At 38.2% G+C, this 22,289-nt stretch overlaps 1 pseudogene; it reads left to right on the forward strand.

Moving 5' to 3' along the window:
• The window catches only part of LOC133636395 (asparagine synthetase [glutamine-hydrolyzing]-like), a 256,169-nt pseudogene that overhangs the window by 222,543 nt on the left and 11,337 nt on the right, over positions 1 to 22,289 (forward strand).

A 22,289-nucleotide genomic window follows, 5' to 3' on the forward strand; every position in this document is an offset into this window, starting at 1 on the left:
TATGTTTATTATTGTAATTTAGTCCTTAAATAAAATAGTGAACATACTAGACAACTTGTCTTTTAGTAGTAAGTAAACAAACAAAGACTCCTAATTAGTCTGCTGACGTATGCAGTAACATATTGTGTCATTTATACACCTATTATTTTGTACACATTATGAGGGACAAACTGTAAAAATGAATTATTAATCCACTTGTTCATTTACTGTTAATATCTGCTTATTTTCAGTTTCAACATGTTCTATCTACATCACTTATTCTTCTCTTCTTTGATACTTGACATTAGTTTTGGATGATACCACACATTTGGGTATCGATTCGATACCAAGTCGTTACAGGATCATATTCAAAGTCCTCTGGGACGTATTTCCTGAGTTTATAAACATATTTTTTTTTTTTTTTTTTTAAACGAAAGAAGATGTGATGCCTAAAAACTAAGGAGGAGCGTATGCATGTTTTCATTTGCATATTTCTTTCGGGACAAGTGCCAGCAGAAATGAGCACCAGAACTTGACTTTCAAATTATTTGGAATCCTGTGAGCTGAAAAATGTGTGTTGGAATTCAAAGTTGTAATCCTGTCTGTGGAAGCCACCCGCTACTAAACACTCACTTTTATGCACACTCATCATACATTTTGCATATGGAAAAGGCCAGAGAAGGTTAGTGGGGTGTTCAATCACATACCCTCCTTACACTCCATAGATGATGAATACATTCATATATGATACAATATTCCACTCACAGGGTAAAAAGTGAAGGGAATAACTTCAACTCGCCTCTTGAATCCCCAAATGGCTCACAGACCTTTGCCTGGATCCATGTCAAGTCCAACTAATGTACAAAAGCAGTGAAGTTGTCACGTTGTGTCAATAAAAAGATAATACAACAAATCCTTTCCAACTTATATTCTATTGAATAGACTGCAAAGACGAGATACTTAATGTTCACACTCAGAAGATACTTTTTTGTGTGCGAATAATCATTAATTTAGAATTTAATGGCAGCAACACATTTACTACGAAGCCACGCTGTTGTAACACGTGGCTTGGCATTGTCTTGCTGAAATAAGCAGGGGCGTCCATGATAACGTTGCTTGGATGGCAACAAATGTTGCTCCAAAACCTTTCAGCATTAATGGCGCCTTCACAGATGTGTAAGTTACCCATGCCTTGGGCACTAACACACCCCCATACCATCACACATGCTGGCTTTTACACTTTGCGCCTAGAACAATCCGGATGGTTCTTTTCCTCTTTGTTCCGGAGGACACGACGTCCACAGTTTCCAAAAAACAATTTGAAATGTGGACTCGTCAGACCGCAGAACACTTTTCCACTTTGCATCAGTCCATCTTAGATGAGCTCGGGCCCAGCGTTGCGGGCGGCGTTTCTGGGTGTTGTTGATAAATGGCTTTGGCTTTGCATAGGAGAGTTTTAAGGTGTAGAGACCAACTGTAGTTACTGACAGTGGTTTTCTGAGCCCATTATCTTACTCGTTTTTGAATCCGTACGTGGTCTTGCCCCACCTTACCTCTATGTCCCCACCCGGTCCCTCAGGTCAGCTGATCCTGGAGGTACCCAAATCAAAGTGCAAGCTCAGAGGGGACAAAGCCTTCTCTGTTATGGGTCCCTAACTCTGGAAGCATCTCCCTCTCCATGTGAGACAGACCCCTTCTTTGGCTACTTTTAAGACCCTTCTTAAAACCCATTTTTATTCACTGGCTTTTAACCCAGCATGAGACTTGAAACTGTTTTTATCTAGCAAATTGTTCTTATTATTTGCTTTTTCAATGTGTATTTTACTTCTGTTTTTAAATGTTATTTTTTAGTCTGTCCTTTGCCCGTATTTCTTTGTGGTGTGTAATACAGCCCTTTGTTCTTCAACTCTGGTTGTTTTTAAAGGGCTTTACAAATAAAGTTGGTATGGTATGGTATGTGGTGATATCCTTTACACACTGACGTGGCTTTTTGATGCAGTACCGCCTGAGGGATGGAAGGTGACGGGCATTGCCGCTTCCGTGCAGTGATTTCTCCAGATTCTCTGATCCTTTTGATGATATTACGGAGCGTAGATGGTGAAATCCCTCAATTCCTTGCAATAGCTGGTTGAGAAATGTCGTTTTCTTAAACAATTATCTCGGGCATTTGTCGACAAAGTGGTGACCCTCGCCCCGTCCTTGTTTGTGAATGACTGAGCAATGCATGGAAGCTGCTTTTATACCCAATCATGGCATTCCTCAACTTTCTCAGTCTTTTTTGCCACTTTTGCCAGCTTTTTTGAAACATGTTGCAGGCATTAAATTCCAAATGAGCTAATATTTGCAAAAAATAACAAAGTTTCTCAGTGTATTTTATTTTATTTTATTTTATTTATTTTTTTAATTTTTATTTTATTTTAAACAACATAAAAAAAGACACAAGATACACTTACCATTAGTGCATCAACCCAAGAAAACCCTCCCTCCCCTATCCATACTCATCCACACTCATTTACACAAAAGGGGCTGTCTCTTTCTGTTATTAAAAGCTTCTGGTTCCTACAATATAGAATAATACAGTCTGCAAGGGATACAGTCTTTATAGCAGGGGTCACCAACGCGGTGCCCGCGGGCACCAGGTAGCCCGTAAGGACCAGATGAGTAGCCCGCTGGCCTGTTCTAAAAATAGCTCAAATAGCAGCACTTACCAGTGAGCTGCCTCTATTTTTTAAATGTTATTTATTTACTAGCAAGCTGGTCTCGCTTTGCCCGACATTTTTAATTCTAAGAGAGACAAAACTCAAATAGAATTTGAAAATCCAAGAAAATATTTTTAAAGACTTGGTCTTCACTTGTTTAAATAAATTCATTATTTTTTTTGCTTTGCTTCTTATAACTTTCAGAAAGACAATTTTAGAGAAAAAATACAACCTTAAAAATGATTTTAGGATTTTTAAACACATATACCTTTTTACCTTTTAAATTCCTTCCTCTTCTTTCCTGACAATTTAAATCAATGTTCAAGTAATTATTTTTTTTTATTGTAAAGAATATTAACTACATTTTAATTTAATTCTTCATTTTAGCTTCTGTTTTTTCGACAAAGAATATTTGTGAAATATTTCTTCAAACTTATTATGATTAAAATTCAAAAAAATTATTCTGGCAAATCTAGAAAATCTGTAGAATCAAATTTAAATCTTATTTCAAAGTCTTTTGAATTTCTTTTAAAAAATTTGTTCTGGAAAATCTAGAAGAAATAATGATTTGTCTTTGTTAGAAATATAGCTTGGTCCAATTTGTTATATATTCTAACAAAGTGCAGATTGGATTTTAACCTATTTAAAACATGTCATCAAAATCCTAAAATTAATCTTAATCAGGAAAAATGACTAATGATGTTCCATAAATTATTTTTTTAAGTTTCAAAAAGATTCAAATTAGCTAGTTTTTCTCTTCTTTTTTTCAGTTGAATTTTGAATTTTAAAGAGTCGAAATTGAAGATAAACTATGTTTCAAAATTTAATTGTCATTTTTTCCCTGTTTTCTCCTCTTTTAAACCGTTCAATTAAGTGTAAATATCATTAATTATTAATAATAACATAGAGTTAAAGGTAAATTGAGCAAATTGGCTATTTCTGGCAATTTATTGAAGTGTGTATCAAACTGGTAGCCCTTCGCATTAATCACTACCCAAGAAGTAGCTCTTGCTTTCAAAAAGGTTGGTGACCTCTGCTTTAGCATTTACACAACGTGACCACTTCACAGCTTTTGGCTTTTTTTGTAGCTAATGTGCTATTTGGGACAAAATCCCAGAGTCCCAGTCCTGGATCGAGCGCCTCGGTCCAGGTGATGGACTGACATGGTGCATATTCCAACTAGCATGCACCTTTCACCCGGCGGGTGCTAATAACAGCTTGTCAGATACACACACACATTGTGCAATGTGCAGCGAGTGAAACGAGCGCCCGGCTTTTCCCTTCCACCGCACGCAGGAGTATATTTTATTCATGCATTCAGGTTTATCACCGGTGTTCAACAATGACGTTGATTTGCATATAAAGTGGCGGCGAGATGCTGTCGCCGCCAAATGACTTCATTGAGAACACGCTGAAGTAAGATTCTATTGTGAGGCTGTTTAGGAATAAATAGCGTTTCATTCAAGGATGCCAAATGAAATGTGTGTGACATTTCTTTCTTCGTCTGTACAATAGCAAAAGTTGGGTCTGGGACGGACACGGGGAAAGTAGCCCTCATAGTTCCAGTCTTGTTTGAACGCTAAGGTCTCGATGGCCGCATTAAAGTACAGTACTAGAACTAGAACTTGCCATCCCAGTTGGTTCTGTTAACTCCAAGAAGCACTTGTATCTCCAATCAAGAATGAATTCAAATCCGTTTGATTGGCACAATTTGAACGTTTCACATGCCTTTAAAAAACAACAATACAATGCTTCCCCTGTCAAACACACCATCAGCAGCCTCTCCGTATTTTCTGCCGTTTTTATTTCAACATGTGGCGCGTACTGGCGGTGACACGCTCCAATTGCTTTGCCAATCGTGGTTTTAAAGACTCCTGTTTTGTTTTGATCAATGAATGTCATCCATTTATTCCCGACTGTGGTTGGAGAAACAAAGTTATTGTCCAGGACCGAATGTTTTGGGCGACCCTCGCGGGGTTCTCTGTGACGTTTGCCACGCCGACTAATGGCGGGGACGCTTGCCGCTCACATTTTTGCTGACAACTTAAAGAATAACATTTAGCCAAGAAACAGCTCTTATCTCCAAACATTCGGGATGCACAAACAAATGGAGTCACATCCGAATGGCCATTCTTATTCATCCCCTTTCTAAATCAAGTCATCCTTTTCAAAAATGGATTTGTAAAATATGTATGTGCGTGCATGTGTATAGTGTATATATATATATATATATATATATATATATATATATATATATATATATATATATATATATATATATATATATATATATATATATATATATATATATATATACACATAAATATATATATATATGTATATATATATATATATATATATATATATATATATATATATATATATATATATATATATATATGTATATATGTATGTATATATATGTATATATGTACACTACCGTTCAAAAGTTTGGGGTCACATTAAAATGTCCTTGTTTTTCAATGAAGATAACTTTAAACTAGTCTTAACATTAAAGAAATACACTCTATACATTGCTAATGTGGTAAATGACTATTCTAGCTGCAAATGTCTGCTTTTTGGTGCAATATCTACATAGGTGTATAGAGGCCCATTTCCAGCAACTATCACTCCAGTGTTCTAACGGTACAATGTGTTTGCTCATTGGCTCAGAAGGCTAATTGATGATTAGAAAAGCCTTGTGCAATCATGTTCACACATCTGAAAACACTTTAGCTCGTTACAGAAGCTACAAAACTGACCTTCCTTTGAGCAGATTGAGTTTCTGGAGCATCACATTTGTGGGGTCAATTAAACGCTCAAAATGGCCAGAAAAAGAGAACTTTCATCTGAAACTCGACAGTCTATTCTTGTTCTTAGAAATGAAGGCTATTACACAAAATTGTTTGGGTGACCCCAAACTTTTGAACGGTAGTATATATATATACATATATATATATATATATATATATATATATATATATATATATATATATATATATATATATATATATATATATATATATATATATATATATATATATATATATGTGTGTGTATGTATACACCACCGTTCAAAAGTTATATATATATATATATATATATATATGTGTGTGTGTGTATATATATATATATATATATATATATATATATATATATATGTATATGTATATATATATATATATATATATATATATATATATATATATATATATATATATATATATATATATATGTGTGTAGGCATGTATGTGTATATGTATGTGTGTGTGTATATGTATATATGTGGACTTATATGTGTTTTATGTGTATATATAAATATAAATGTGTATATATATATATATATATATATATATATATAATATATGTGTGTATGTATGTGTACATATATATATATATATATATATATATATATATATATATATATATATATATATATATATATATATATATATATATATATATATATATATATATATATATATATATATAATTTGACTGAGCACGGGGAACCTTACCTGGCCCGGACACGGTAAGGATTGACAGATTGATGTGTGTATATGTGTGTGAATATATTATTATTATTATTATTATTATTATTATATATGTATGTGTTTTTTTTTTGAGAATTTATTTTAAAAAATAAATTTTTAGACCATCTTCATGCAACCAGAAGGAGCCTTTCTAATCTGTAACCTGTTTTGATCACAACTACTATGTCAAATAATACTTTGCGAGAATCGGTTTCGATCGAGAATCATCGATTCTGAATTGAATCGTCACCCCAGGAATCGGAATCGGATCGAATCGGTAGATGCCCAAAATAGGCGTAATGTTGCGGCACTCTTAAGTGGAGGTAACCACTGTATATGTATTTTTGTTGAAGCTAGAGTATATAAATAGTGTGTATGCACAGCAGGAGGCCCAACAAGCTTGACATAGTAGTGAGGTGTAAACATACTGTAGTGTTTACTTCAAATATACTTGTTTTGCATTCAATTGTTGCTAAATAGATGATTTCTTTAAAGCGTCTACATGTGTTTTCTTCTCCCTCTTCCAAGGAGTTTGAGATGTTCAACAAGCGCCTGGGTGACATCAGCAGGCACGTACGCATCCCACTGCCCGTGTCCAACGTCCTGTGGGAGCACTGCATCCGCCTGGCCAACAGGACTCTTGTAGAGGGGTAAGAACATGGACTTACTCTCCTCACAACAGATGTATTTCCACTCTCCTCACATGTCCGAGCCGGCCAGAAACCCTTTCGTTATTTAAAATGGGTCGTTTTGTTTATGTCAGTACTACGCGGCAAAAAGTCAGTGTTCAAAAACAAGAAAAAAAAATACAAAAATGAGGGGTATTTTATTTGAATTAAGCAAAATTATCTGCCAATAGAACAGGAAAATTTGGCTTGTCAAGACTTTCCAAAACAAGTAAAATTAGCTAACCTAAATGAACATAAAAATAGCTTAAAATAAGTATATTCTCACTAATAACAAGTGCACTTTTCTTGGTAGAAAAATAAAGAGACCTTTTTGCTCAATATGTTGACAAATATTCTTAAATGAAGTAAATGCTAGTGCCATTATCTTGACATAATGATATGCACTCGGCATTACATTTCTTCAAACCAGCAAACTTATACTAAAAACTAGTTTATTGTTGTTAATGGAAAGGCAACAAGGCAACATCTTGTTACTCTCGGGGTCTCCTAGCCGCTCAGGCAAATCATATGCTCTAAAAATGCATTTTTCCATGGATAACATGACATCATCGCAGCAATTTTCAGTCAATTAGTGCGCATATATAGATATATCTTCTTTTTTTTTCTATTGTAATTTTAAAGAATTTACCTTAATGTGCATGAACTATTTCTGTTCAAAATTGTTTGAAATGTCACATCAGTGTTTCCCATAAACTGCCAAGATACCTGTGGTGGAGGGGGCGTGGCTATGGGCGTGGTCACCATGACATCATCGAGTAATTTGCATAATTTACTACAATGATATGATTTTCTCTAAAAAGGCTCAAAAAATGTATACTTACTAATTAATAATAACAGTTTTGTTTTAAACGTCCATCCATCCATTTTACAATATAATTACAACACTTTATGTACATATTTATATACAGATTTGAACAATAAGTTATTCACTGAAATATATTTATTAATTGTGGTTCTTACAAAAAATATATCTTATAAAAATATGAAAGCTAAAATGTCTCTTAAAGCTCTGCCCCTTTAATTAGTGCATACTAAATCATTTAACTTTAGCCTACTACTACAAGCATATTATTTACCAGCAACATAAAGTGAAACAGAGGCAGAGGTGTCCTGCCACAGTCAGTAACAAATAAACAGAAAACAGTAGTGGTCAAATACAAATAAGGCAACAAGAGAAGTATCCTACACTTCTCTTTTGTAAAGTAAATCTGAACAGCCGATACGGGCATCTACATCAACTATATGATTTGCCTGGGAAGCTGGACAGGACACAAAAAAATAAATAAATCTATTTGTGGCGGACGTAATTCTTTCGTGGCGGGCCGCCACAAATAAATGAATGTGTGGGAAACACTGCACATGTTTATATATTAACTGTCAGTTTACTGTACTGTGCCAACTGTACTACTATATGAGTACATATTTTCTATTGTTTCATTGAAAATAAAACAGCAAAGTCCATTTGGCTGTCATCTGTTTTAATTATGAGACACAATTGTGTCGAAATCATGATTTTTTTTTGTTCATGCTTAAAATAAGAAATGATGACTTTAAAAAAGTAGTTTTATACTTGTGAGTGTTGATGACACAACAGTTGATATTCTAGTTTCAAGCATGTTTTACTCAATATAGGTCATCACATCTCAGCAACAAGCTGTAATATCTTACTGACATCATTTAGGAGCAAAACCCTTAAAACAAGTAAAACACTCTAACATAAAAATAATTATCTTATCAGACAGAAAATAAGCAAATGTCACCCTTATTTGAGATATTTCCTCTTACTTAGACTTCACTTTTTGCAGTGTATTTGCACCTCACCATTCCATTACTGTAGCATTCTGGCTGCTATTATTAAACACCTTTCCTGATTATCACTGCATATTTCTCCCCAAACAACAGGATTTATTTTGTTAGCATTAGTGTTGTCCCGATACCAACATTTTGGTACCGCTACCAAAATGTATTTCAATACCTTTTGATTAGAGATGTCCGATAATATCGGTCTGCCGATATTATCGGCCGATAAATGCGTTAAAATGTAATATCGGAAATTATCGGTATCGGTTTTTTATTATCTGTATCGTTTTTTAAATTTATTTTATTTTTTAAATTTTTTTATTAAATCAACATAAAAAACACAAGATACACTTACAATTAGTGCACCAACCCAAAAAACCTCCCTCCCCCCATTTACACTCATTCACACAAAAGGGTTGTTTCATATTCTGGTTCCTACATTATATATCAATATATATCAATACTGTCTGCAAGGGATACAGTCCGTAAGCACACATGATTGTGCGTGCTGCTGCTCCACTAATAGTACTAACCTTTAACAGTTAATTTTACAAATGTTCATTAATTACTAGTTTCTATGTAACTGTTTTTATATTGTTTTATAAAATGTTTTTAATTAATTTATCTTATTTTATTTGATTCATTTTTTTAAAAAGTACCTTATCTTCACCATACCCGGTTGTCCAAATTAGGCATAATAATGTGTTAATTCCACGACTGCATATATCGGTTGATATCGGTATCGGTTGATATCGGTATCGGTAATTAAAGAGTTGGACAATATCGGCATATCGGATATCGGCAAAAAGCCATTATCGGACATCCCTACTTTTGATACTTCTCTAAATAAAGGGGACCACAAAAAAATGTCATTATTGGCTTTATTTGAACAAAAAATCTTCGGGTACATGAAACATATGTTTATTATTGCAATTTAGTCCTTAAATAAAATAGTGAACATACCGTATTTTTCGGACTATAAGTCGCAGTTTTTTTCATAGTTTGGCCGGGGGTGCGACTTATACTCAGGAGCGATTTATGTGTGAAATGATTAACACATTAGCGTAAAATATCCAATAATATTATTGATGTCATTGACGTAAGAGACTAGACGTATAAGATTTCATGGGATTTAGCGATTAGGAGTGACAGATTGTTTGGTAAACGTATAGCATGTTCTATATGTTATAGTTATTTGAATGACTCTTACCATAATATGTTACGTTAACATACCAGTTGGTTATTTATGCCTCATATAACGTACACTTATTCAGCCTGTTGTTCACTATTCTTTACTTATTTTAAATTGCCTTTCAAATGTCTATTCTTGGTGTTGGCTTTTATCAAATACATTTCCCCCCAAAAAATGCGACTTATACTCCAGTGCGACTTATATATGTTTTTTTTCCTTCTTTATTATGCATTTTCGGCCGGTGCGACTTATGCTCCGAAAAATACGGTATGTTACTGTTCTTGTGGAGGGAAAAAAAACATATGGAAAAATAATACATCTCTATTCTTACTTGCTGGTGTGGAAAAAATAAAATTGCCTGTAAAATAGAGGAAAAAATGTACGATTTTTGTGCATTATTTAAAAATAAAAATAAAAATGACATACCGTATTTTTCGGACAATAAGTCGCAGTTTTTTTCATAGTGCGACTTATACTCCGGAGCGACTTATAGTCCGAAAAATACGGTACTAGACAACTTGTCTTTTAGTAGTAAGTAAACAAACAAAGACTCCTAATTAGTCTATGCAGTAACATATTGTGTCATTTATACACCTATTATTTTGTACACATTATGAGGGACAAACTGTAAAAAATGGATTATTAATCTACTTGTTCATTTACTGTTAATATCTGCTTGTTTCAACATGTTCTATCTACACTTCTGTTCAAATGTAATAATCACTTATTCTTCTCTTCTTTGATACATTAGTTTTGGATGATACCACACATTTAGGTATCGATCCGATACCAAGTAGTTACAGGATCATACATTGGTCATAATCAAAGTCCTCATGTGTCCAGGGACGTATTTACTGAGTTTTTAAACAATTAAAGGATAAAGAAAACAGACTTCGTGACGATAAAAAATATCGATGTAATCAGTAGTATCGACTAGATACGCTCCTGTACTTGGTATCATTACAGTGGATGTCAGGTGTAGGTCCACCCATGGCGTTTGTTTACATTGTGACGCCGGTGAGCTATTGTATCCTCCTACGGTGTGTAGTGAAGCATGTTTACCTATTCCTCGTCCTCCAGTGATAATGATACTTGTAAGAAACATACTTTATTTGTCGCCATGGAGGCGAGGATTAGTGATTTAGAAGTAGCTAAAAACACCGCATACTGCGGATGGACATTAGCTGCTCTTAAAGCACCTCTTCTTGAGGGTGTTTCAGTGTTATAACTTCACCTTTATCTTTACTTTTTACACCAAAATGCGTCCGTTCTCCCTTTTCTGTCCACACACTGTCTGCTTGTAAGTACTCTGTGTGTGCGCGCTGCCGAACATGCTCCTCTGCTCGCAGAACTAGCAATGTCATGCCTGTTAAAAAAAAAAACAAAGATGGGGAAGCGGTACTTTTCAGACAGAGTATAGTACCGTTTTTTATTGATTAGTACCGCGATACCATACTAGTACCGGTATAGCGTACAAGCTTAGTATATACATATTCAAAAAGAAACACTCTAATTAAATAACATAAGAAGTAGGGCCGATATTATCGGCCGATAAATGCGTTAAAAAGTAATATCGGAAATTATCGGTATCGTTTTTTTTTTATTATCTGTATCGTTTTTTTTTTTAAATTGTTTTTTTTTTTATTAAATCAACATAAAAAACACAAGATACACTTACAATTAGTGCACCAACCCAAAAAACCTCCCTCCCCCCATTTCTTTCTGTTATCAATATTCTGGTTCCTACATTATATATCAATATATATCAATACAGTCTGCAAGGGATACAGTCCGTAAGCACACATGATTGTGCGTGCTGCTGCTCCACTAATAGTACTAACCTTTAACAATTAATTGTACTAATTTTTAGGGATGTCCGATAATATCGGCCTGCCGATATTATCGGCCAATAAATGCGTTAAAATGTAATATCGGAAATTATCGGTATCGGTTTTTTTATTATCTGTATCGTTGTTTTGTTTTTGTTTTTGTTTTTTTAATTAAATCAACATAAAAAACACAAGATACACTTACAATTAGTGCACCAACCCAAAAAACCTCCCTCCCCCCATTTCTTTCTGTTATCAATATTCTGGTTCCTACATGATATATCAATATATATCAATACAGTCTGCAAGGGATACAGTCCGTAAGCACACATGATTGTGCGTGCTGCTGCTCCACTAATAGTACTAACTAATTTTACTCATTTTCATTAATTACTAGTTTCTATGTAACTGTTTTGATATTGTTTTACTTTCTTTTTTATTCAAGAAAATGTTTTTCATTTAGTTATCTTATTTTATTATTATTTTTAAAAAGTACCTTATCTTCACCATACATGGTTGTCCAAATTAGGCATAATAATAACGACTGTATATATCGGTTGATATCGGTTGATATCGGTATCGGTAATTAAAGAGTTGGACAATATCGGATATCGGCAAAAAGCCATTATCGGACATCCCTAATAAGAAGTGTTTATACTGCGTGTGGTACGTTACACAACTTAGTCGCCTACTTTGACACCATTTTTTTCCAATTCTAGCAATGAAGTCATCTTTTCCTGAAGTGATAATGAGGAATGTTACTACTATTGATACCGGTAGGCTTTTTGAAGACATCCTAAACGGAAGAAATACGAGAACAATTGTGCATCATCTGCTAGGAAATGCTCTGAAGGACAATGCTGCCATGCGGCACGAAAAAAACAAACCCTCAGGGGGGTTTACCCTTGCAGAAAACAACTCTACATTCTCTGTATTTCGCTCTGCTCGTCTGCCGTCTTTGCTCAGAATCAGGCGGGAATTGCATGACACGGCCCGCTCGGGCCAACTGTAAAACGCTCTTTTACACGTCTTTTTGCGGAGCATTTCATCACTTTCTGGCTTGTGGACACCACACTTGGCTGGTGAGAGGTGATGACAGCACCTGTTATTTCTTATGTCTCACTACCGGCGTCCTGGTGGTGCTGTGGAGTGGCTCGCATGCTACATTGGAGGCGTGACCAACTCTGTTCAACTGCTGAGTCATGGCAGGCTTCAGTCAACTTAGTACTACTAAAACTGCACTTAGTATTTAGGGTTGAAGGCAAGTGCAAAACACCTAAAACTGCACTTAGTATTTAGGGTTGAAGGCAAGTGCATAAAAACTAAAACTGCACTTAGTATTTAGGGTTGAAGGCAAGTGCATAAAAACTAAAACTGCACTTAGTATTTAGGGTTGAAGGCAAGTGCATAAAAACTAAAACTGCACTTAGTATTTAGGGTTGAAGGCAAGTGCATAAAAACTAAAACTGCACTTAGTATTTAGGGTTGAAGGCAAGGGCATAAAAACTAAAACTGCACTTAGTATTTAGGGTTGAAGGCAATTGCATAAAAACTAAAACTGCACTTAGTATTTAGGGTTGAAGGCAATTGCATAAAAACTAAAACTGCACTTAGTATTTAGGGTTGAAGGCAAGTGCATAAAAACTAAAACTGCACTTAGTATTTAGGGTTGAGGGCAAGTGCATAAAAACTAAAACTGCACTAAGTATTTAGGGTTGAAGGCAAGTGCATAAAAACTAAAACTGCACTTAGTATTTAGGGTTGAAGGCAAGTGCATGAAAACTAAAACTGCACTTAGTATTTAGGGTTGAAGGCAAGTGCATAAAAACTAAAACTGCACTTAGTATTTAGGGTTGAAGGCAAGTGCATAAAAACTAAAACTGCACTTAGTATTTAGGGTTGAAGGCAAGTTCATAAAAACTAAAACTGCACTTAGTATTTAGAGTTGAAGGCAAGTGCATAAAAACTAAAACTGCACTTAGTATTTAGGGTTGAAGGCAAGTGCATAAAAACTAAAACTGCACTTAGTATTTAGGGTTGAGGGCAAGTGCATAAAAACTAAAACTGCACTAAGTATTTAGGGTTGAAGGCAAGTGCATAAAAACTAAAACTGCACTTAGTATTTAGGGTTGAAGGCAAGTGCATGAAAACTAAAACTGCACTTAGTATTTAGGGTTGAAGGCAAGTGCATAAAAACTAAAACTGCACTTAGTATTTAGGGTTGAAGGCAAGTGCATAAAAACTAAAACTGCACTTAGTATTTAGGGTTGAAGGCAAGTTCATAAAAACTAAAACTGCACTTAGTATTTAGAGTTGAAGGCAAGTGCATAAAAACTAAAACTGCACTTAGTATTTAGGGTTGAAGGCAAGTGCATAAAAACTAAAACTGCACTTAGTATTTAGGGTTGAAGGCAAGTGCATAAAAACTAAAACTGCACTTAGTATTTAGGGTTGAAGGCAAGTGCATAAAAACTAAAACTGCACTTAGTATTTAGGGTTGAAGGCAAGTGCATAAAAACAAAAACTGCACTAAGTATTTAGGGTTGAAGGCAAGTGCATAAAAACTAAAACTGCACTTAGTATTTAGGGTTGAAGGCAAGTGCATGAAAACTAAAACTGCACTTAGTATTTAGGGTTGAAGGCAAGTGCATAAAAACTAAAACTGCACTTAGTATTTAGGGTTGAAGGCAAGTGCATAAAAACTAAAACTGCACTTAGTATTTAGGGTTGAAGGCAAGTTCATAAAAACTAAAACTGCACTTAGTATTTAGAGTTGAAGGCAAGTGCATAAAAACTAAAACTGCACTTAGTATTTAGGGTTGAAGGCAAGTGCATAAAAACTAAAACTGCACTTAGTATTTAGGGTTGAAGGCAAGTGCATAAAAACTAAAACTGCACTTAGTATTTAGGGTTGAAGGCAAGTGCATAAAAACTAAAACTGCACTTAGTATTTAGGGTTGAAGGCAAGTGCATAAAAACTAAAACTGCACTTAGTATTTAGGGTTGAAGGCAATTGGATACAAACTAAAACTGCACTTAATATTTAGGGTTGAAGGAAAGTGCATAAAAACTAAAACTGCACTTAGTATTTAGGGTTGAAGGCAAGTGCATAAAAACTAAAACTGCACTTAGTATTTAGGGTTGAAGGCAAGTGCATAAAAACTAAAACTGCACTTAGTATTTAGGGTTGAAGGCAAGTGCATAAAAACTAAAACTGCACTTAGTATTTAGGGTTGAAGGCAAGTGCATAAAAACTAAAACTGCACTTAGTATTTAGGGTTGAAGGCAAGTGCATAAAAACAAAAACTGCACTAAGTATTTAGGGTTGAAGGCAAGTGCATAAAAACTAAAACTGCACTTAGTATTTAGGGTTGAAGGCAAGTGCATGAAAACTAAAACTGCACTTAGTATTTAGGGTTGAAGGCAAGTGCATAAAAACTAAAACTGCACTTAGTATTTAGGGTTGAAGGCAAGTGCATAAAAACTAAAACTGCACTTAGTATTTAGGGTTGAAGGCAAGTTCATAAAAACTAAAACTGCACTTAGTATTTAGAGTTGAAGGCAAGTGCATAAAAACTAAAACTGCACTTAGTATTTAGGGTTGAAGGCAAGTGCATAAAAACTAAAACTGCACTTAGTATTTAGGGTTGAAGGCAAGTGCATAAAAACTAAAACTGCACTTAGTATTTAGGGTTGAAGGCAAGTGCATAAAAACTAAAACTGCACTTAGTATTTAGGGTTGAAGGCAAGTGCAAAACAACTAAAACTGCACTTAGTATTTAGGGTTGAAGGCAAGTGCATAAAAACTAAAACTGCACTTAGTATTTAGGGTTGAAGGCAAGTGCATAAAAACTAAAACTGCACTTAGTATTTAGGGTTGAAGGCAAGTGCATAAAAACTAAAACTGCACTTAGTATTTAGGGTTGAAGGCAAGTGCGTAAAAACTAAAACTGCACTTAGTATTTAAGGTTGAAGGCTAGTACATAAAAACTAAAACTGCACTTAGTATTTAGGGTTGAAGGCAAGTGCATAAAAACTAAAACTGCACTTAGTATTTAGGGTTGAAGGCAAGTGCAAAACAACTAAAACTGCACTTAGTATTTAGGGTTGAAGGCAAGTGCATGAAAACTAAAACTGCACTTAGTATTTAGGGTTGAAGGCAAGTGCATAAAAACTAAAACTGCACTTAGTATTTAGGGTTGAAGGCAAGTGCATAAAAACTAAAACTGCACTTAGTATTTAGGGTTGAAGGCAAGTGCATAAAAACTAAAACTGCACTTAGTATTTAGGGTTGAAGGCAAGTGCATAAAAACTAAAACTGCACTTAGTATTTAGGGTTGAAGGCAAGTGCATAACAACTAAAACTGCACTTAGTATTTAGGGTTGAAGGCAAGTGCATAAAAACTAAAACTGCACTTAGTATTTAGGGTTGAAGGAAAGTGCATAAAAACTAAAACTGCACTTAGTATTTAGGGTTGAAGGCAAGTGCATAAAAACTAAAACTGCACTTAGTATTTAGGGTTGAAGGCAAGTGCATAAAAACTAAAACTGCACTTAGTATTTAGGGTTGAAGGCAAGTGCATAAAAACTAAAACTGCACTTAGTATTTAGGGTTGAAGGCAAGTGCATAAAAACTAAAACTGCACTTAGTATTTAGGGTTGAAGGCAAGTGCATAAAAACAAAAACTGCACTAAGTATTTAGGGTTGAAGGCAAGTGCATAAAAACTAAAACTGCACTTAGTATTTAGGGTTGAAGGCAAGTGCATGAAAACTAAAACTGCACTTAGTATTTAGGGTTGAAGGCAAGTGCATAAAAACTAAAACTGCACTTAGTATTTAGGGTTGAAGGCAAGTGCATAAAAACTAAAACTGCACTTAGTATTTAGGGTTGAAGGCAAGTGCATAAAAACTAAAACTGCACTTAGTATTTAGAGTTGAAGGCAAGTGCATAAAAACTAAAACTGCACTTAGTATTTAGGGTTGAAGGCAAGTGCATAAAAACTAAAACTGCACTTAGTATTTAGGGTTGAAGGCAAGTGCATAAAAACTAAAACTGCACTTAGTATTTAGGGTTGAAGGCAAGTGCATAAAAACTAAAACTGCACTTAGTATTTAGGGTTGAAGGCAAGTGCAAAACAACTAAAACTGCACTTAGTATTTAGGGTTGAAGGCAAGTGCATAAAAACTAAAACTGCACTTAGTATTTAGGGTTGAAGGCAAGTGCATAAAAACTAAAACTGCACTTAGTATTTAGGGTTGAAGGCAAGTGCATAAAAACTAAAACTGCACTTAGTATTTAGGGTTGAAGGCAAGTGCGTAAAAACTAAAACTGCACTTAGTATTTAAGGTTGAAGGCTAGTACATAAAAACTAAAACTGCACTTAGTATTTAGGGTTGAAGGCAAGTGCATAAAAACTAAAACTGCACTTAGTATTTAGGGTTGAAGGCAAGTGCAAAACAACTAAAACTGCACTTAGTATTTAGGGTTGAAGGCAAGTGCATGAAAACTAAAACTGCACTTAGTATTTAGGGTTGAAGGCAAGTGCATAAAAACTAAAACTGCACTTAGTATTTAGGGTTGAAGGCAAGTGCATAAAAACTAAAACTGCACTTAGTATTTAGGGTTGAAGGCAATTGCATAAAAACTAAAACGGCACTTAGTATTTAGGGTTGAGGGCAAGTGCATAAAAACTAAAACTGCACTTAGTATTTAGGGTTGAAGGCAAGTGCATAAAAACTAAAACTGCACTTACTATTTAGGGTTGAAGGCAAATGCATAAAAACTAAAACTGCACTTAGTATTTAGGGTTGAAGGCAATTGCATAAAAACTAAAACTGCACTTAGTATTTAGGATTGAAGGCAAGTGCATAAAAACTAAAACTGCACTTAGTATTTAGGGTTGAAGGCAAGTGCATAAAAACTAAAACTGCACTTAGTATTTAGGGTTGAAGGCAAGTGCATACAAACTAAAACTGCACTTAGTATTTAGGGTTGAAGGCAAGTGCATAAAAACTAAAACTGCACTTAGTATTTAGGGTTGAAGGCAAGTGCATAAAAACTAAAACTGCACTTAGTATTTAGGGTTGAAGGCAAGTGTATAAAAACTAAAACTGCACTTAGTATTTAGGGTTGAAGGCAAGTGCAAAAAAACTAAAACTGCACTTAGTATTTAGGGTTGAAGGCAATTGCATAAAAACTAAAACGGCACTTAGTATTTAGGGTTGAGGGCAAGTGCATAAAAACTAAAACTGCACTTAGTATTTAGGGTTGAAGGCAAGTGTATAAAAACTAAAACTGCACTTAGTATTTAGGGTTGAAGGCAAGTGCAAAAAAACTAAAACTGCACTTAGTATTTAGGGTTGAAGGCAATTGCATAAAAACTAAAACGGCACTTAGTATTTAGGGTTGAGGGCAAGTGCATAAAAACTAAAACTGCACTTAGTATTTAGGGTTGAAGGCAAGTGCATAACAACTAAAACTGCACTTAGTATTTAGGGTTGAAGGCAAGTGCAAAACAACTAAAACTGCACTTAGTATTTAGGGTTGAAGGCAAGTGCATAAAAACTAAAACTGCACTTAGTATTTAGGGTTGAAGGCAAGTGCATGAAAACTAAAACTGCACTTAGTATTTAGGGTTGAAGGCAAGTGCATAAAAAACCCACATGCTTTTTTAAGTGTTTTAGGCCCTGTTTACACTAAGCCGGATAAGGTTATCCAGGGCAAGTTAAGGCAACTTTATTTATATAGCACGTTTACAACAATTTATATAGCACGTTGTTGTAATGTCTCCGTCGCTCCCAGTCTGTGGGACGCCCTCCCTGACCACCTGAGGGCACCACAGACTGTGGATGCTTTTAAAAAAGGCTTTAAAACCCTTCTTTTTAAAAAAGCCTTTTTTTAGATAAATGCTTACTAGTTTTAGCTTTTTGGCTGTTTTAGTTTTTATTTTTATGTATTTTTTATTATCTTTTTTTTTTTTTTTTTTTTTTTAATACACTGTAGCACTTTGAAATTTTTTTTTTTTTAAAAATACACTGTAGCACTTTGACTCCTCTCTGAGCTGCCACCTTACCGTGGTAGAGGAGTTTGCGTGTCTCAATGATCCTAGGAGCTATGTTGTCCGGGGGCTTCCATGCCCCCTGGTAGGGTCTCCCAAGACAAACAGGTCCTAGGTGAGGGATCAGACAAAGAGCAGCTCGAAGACTTCTATGGAAATACAAGAACCGAGACTCAGATTTCCCTCGCCCGGACGCGGGTCACCGGGGCCGCCCTCTGGAGCCAGGCCCGGAGTTGGGGCACGACGGCGAGCGCCTGGTGGCCGGGCCTGTCCCCATGGGGCCCGGCCGGGCACAGCCCGAAGAGGCAACGTGGGTCCCCCCTCCAATGGGCTCACCACTCATGGGAGGGGCCATAGAGGTCGGGTGCAATGTGAGCTGGGCGGAAGCCGAAGGCAGGGCACTTGGCGGTCCGATCCTCGGCTACAGAAGCTAGCTCTTGGGACGTGGAACGTCACCTCGCTGGGGGGGAAGGAGCCTGAGCTAGTGCGCGAGGTGGAGAAGTTCCGGCTAGACATAGTCGGACTCACTTCGACGCACAGCAAGGGCTCTGGAACCAGTTCTCTCGAGAGGGGATGGACTCTCTTCCACTCTGGCGTTGCCGGCAGTGAGAGGCGACGGGCTGGGGTGGCAATTCTTGTTGCCCCCCAGCTCAGAACCTGCATGTTGGAGTTCAACCCGGTGGACGAGAGGGTAGCTTCCCTCCGCCTTCGGGTGGGGGGACGGGTCCTGACTGTTGTTTGCGCTTACGCGCCAAGCAGCAGCTCAGAGTACCCACCCTTTTTGGATTCACTCGAGGGAGTGCTTGAGGGTGCTCCCCCGGGTGATTCCCTCGTTCTACTGGGGGACTTCAACGCTCATATTGGCAACGACAGTGAAACCTGGAGAGGCGTGATTGGTAAGAATGGCCGCCCGGATCTGAACCCGAGTGGTGTGTTGTTATTGGACTTTTGTGCCCGTCACGGATTGTCCATAACGAACACCATGTTCAAGCATAAGGGTGTCCATATGTGCACTTGGCACCAGGACACCCTGGGCCGCAGTTCCATGATCGACTTTGTAGTTGTGTCATCGGATTTGCGGCCTCATGTTTTGGACACTCGGGTGAAGAGAGGGGCGGAGCTTTCTACCGATCACCACCTGGTGGTGAGTTGGCTGCGATGGTGGGGGAGGATGCCGGACAGACCTGGCAGGCCCAAACGCATTGTGAGGGTTTGCTGGGAACGTCTGGCAGAGTCTCCTGTCAGAGAGAGTTTCAATTCCCACCTCCGGAAGAACTTTGAACATGTCGCGAGGGAGGTGCTGGACATTGAGTCCGAGTGGACCATGTTCCGCACCTCTATTGTCGAGGCGGCTGATTGGAGCTGTGGCCGCAAAGTAGTTGGTGCCTGTCGTGGCGGTAATCCTAGAACCCGTTGGTGGACACCGGCGGTGAGGGATGCCGTCAAGCTGAAGAAGGAGTCCTATCGGGTTCTTTTGGCTCATAGGACTCCTGAGGCAGCGGACAGGTACCGACAGGCCAAGCGGTGTGCGGCTTCAGCGGTCGCGGAGGCAAAAACTCGGACATGGGAGGAGTTCGGGGAAGCCATGGAAAACGACTTCCGGACGGCTTCGAAGCGATTCTGGACCACCATCCGCCGCCTCAGGAAGGGGAAGCAGTGCACTATCAACACCGTGTATAGTGAGGATGGTGTTCTGCTGACCTCGACTGCGGATGTTGTGGATCGGTGGAGGGAATACTTCGAAGACCTCCTCAATCCCACCAACACGTCTTCCTATGAGGAAGCAGTGCCTGGGGAATCTGTGGTGGGCTCTCCTATTTCTGGGGCTGAGGTTGCTGAGGTAGTTAAAAAGCTCCTCGGTGACAAAGCCCCGGGGGTGGATGAGATCCGCCCGGAGTTCCTTAAGGCTCTGGATGCTGTGGGGCTGTCTTGGTTGACAAGACTCTGCAGCATCGCGTGGACATCGGGGGCGGTACCTCTTGATTGGCAGACCGGGGTGGTGGTTCCTCTCTTTAAAAAGGGTAACCGGAGGGTGTGTTCTAACTATCGGGGGATCACACCCCTCAGCCTTCCCGGTAAGGTCTATTCAGGTGTACTGGAGAGGAGGCTACGCCGGATAGTCGAACCTCGGATTCAGGAGGAACAGTGTGGTTTTCGTCCTGGTTGTGGAACTGTGGACCAGCTCTATACTCTCGGCAGGGTCCTTGAGGGTGCATGGGAGTTTGCCCAACCAGTCTACATGTGCTTTGTGGACTTGGAAAAGGCATTCGACCGTGTCCCTCGGGAAGTCCTGTGGGGAGTGCTCAGAGAGTATGGGGTATCGGACTGTCTGATTGTGGCGGTCCGCTCCCTGTATGATCAGTGTCAGAGCTTGGTCCGCATTGCCGGCAGTAAGTCGGACACGTTTCCAGTGAGGGTTGGACTCCGCCAAGGCTGCCCTTTGTCACCGATTCTGTTCATAACTTTTATGGACAGAATTTCTAGGCGCAGTCAAGGCGTTGAGGGGATCTGGTTTGGTGGCTGCGGGATTAGGTCTCTGCTTTTTGCAGAAGATGTGGTCCTGATGGCTTCATCTGGCCAGGATCTTCAGCTCTCACTGGATCGGTTCGCAGCTGAGTGTGAAGCGACTGGGATGAGAATCAGCACCTCCAAGTCCGAGTCCATGGTTCTCGCCCGGAAAAGGGTGGAGTGCCATCTCCGGGTTGGGGAGGAGATCTTGCCCCAAGTGGAGGAGTTCAAGTACCTCGGAGTCTTGTTCACGAGTGAGGGAAGAGTGGTTCGTGAGATCGACAGGCGGATCGGTGCGGCGTCTTCAGTAATGCGGGCGCTGTATCGGTCCGTTGTGGTGAAGAAGGAGCTGAGCCGCAAGGCAAAGCTCTCAATTTACCGGTCGATCTACGTTCCCATCCTCACCTATGGTCATGAGCTTTGGGTTATGACCGAAAGGACAAGATCACGGGTACAAGCGGCCGAAATGAGTTTCCTCCACCGGGTGGCGGGTCTCTCCCTTAGAGATAGGGTGAGGAGCTCTGTCATCCGAGAGGAGCTCAAAGTAAAGCCGCTGCTCCTCCACATCGAGAGGAGCCAGATGAGGTGGTTCGGGCATCTGGTCAGGATGCCACACGAACGCCTCCCTAGGGAGGTGTTTAGGGCACGTCCGACCGGTAGGAGGCCACGGGGAAGACCCAGGACACGTTGGGAAGACTATGTCTCCCGGCTGGCCTGGGAACACCTCGGGATCCCCCGGGAAGAGCTAGACGAAGTGGCTGGGGAGAGGGAAGTCTGGGCTTCCCTGCTTAGGCTGCTGCCCCCGCGACCCGACCTCGGATAAGCGGAAGAAGATGGATGGATGGATGGATGGATTTTTAAGCCTTTTTTAAAAGCATCCACAGTCTGCGGTGCCCTCAGGGGGTCAGGGAGAGCGTTCCACAGACTGGGATCGGCGGAGCAGTAATAAAACCAGTCATGACATTAGGTACAATCTAGAATAACCTCTTTCCACAATACTT

Source organism: Entelurus aequoreus, linkage group LG20, assembly GCF_033978785.1.
Source record: "Entelurus aequoreus isolate RoL-2023_Sb linkage group LG20, RoL_Eaeq_v1.1, whole genome shotgun sequence".
Classification (NCBI taxonomy): Eukaryota; Metazoa; Chordata; class Actinopteri; order Syngnathiformes; family Syngnathidae; genus Entelurus; species Entelurus aequoreus.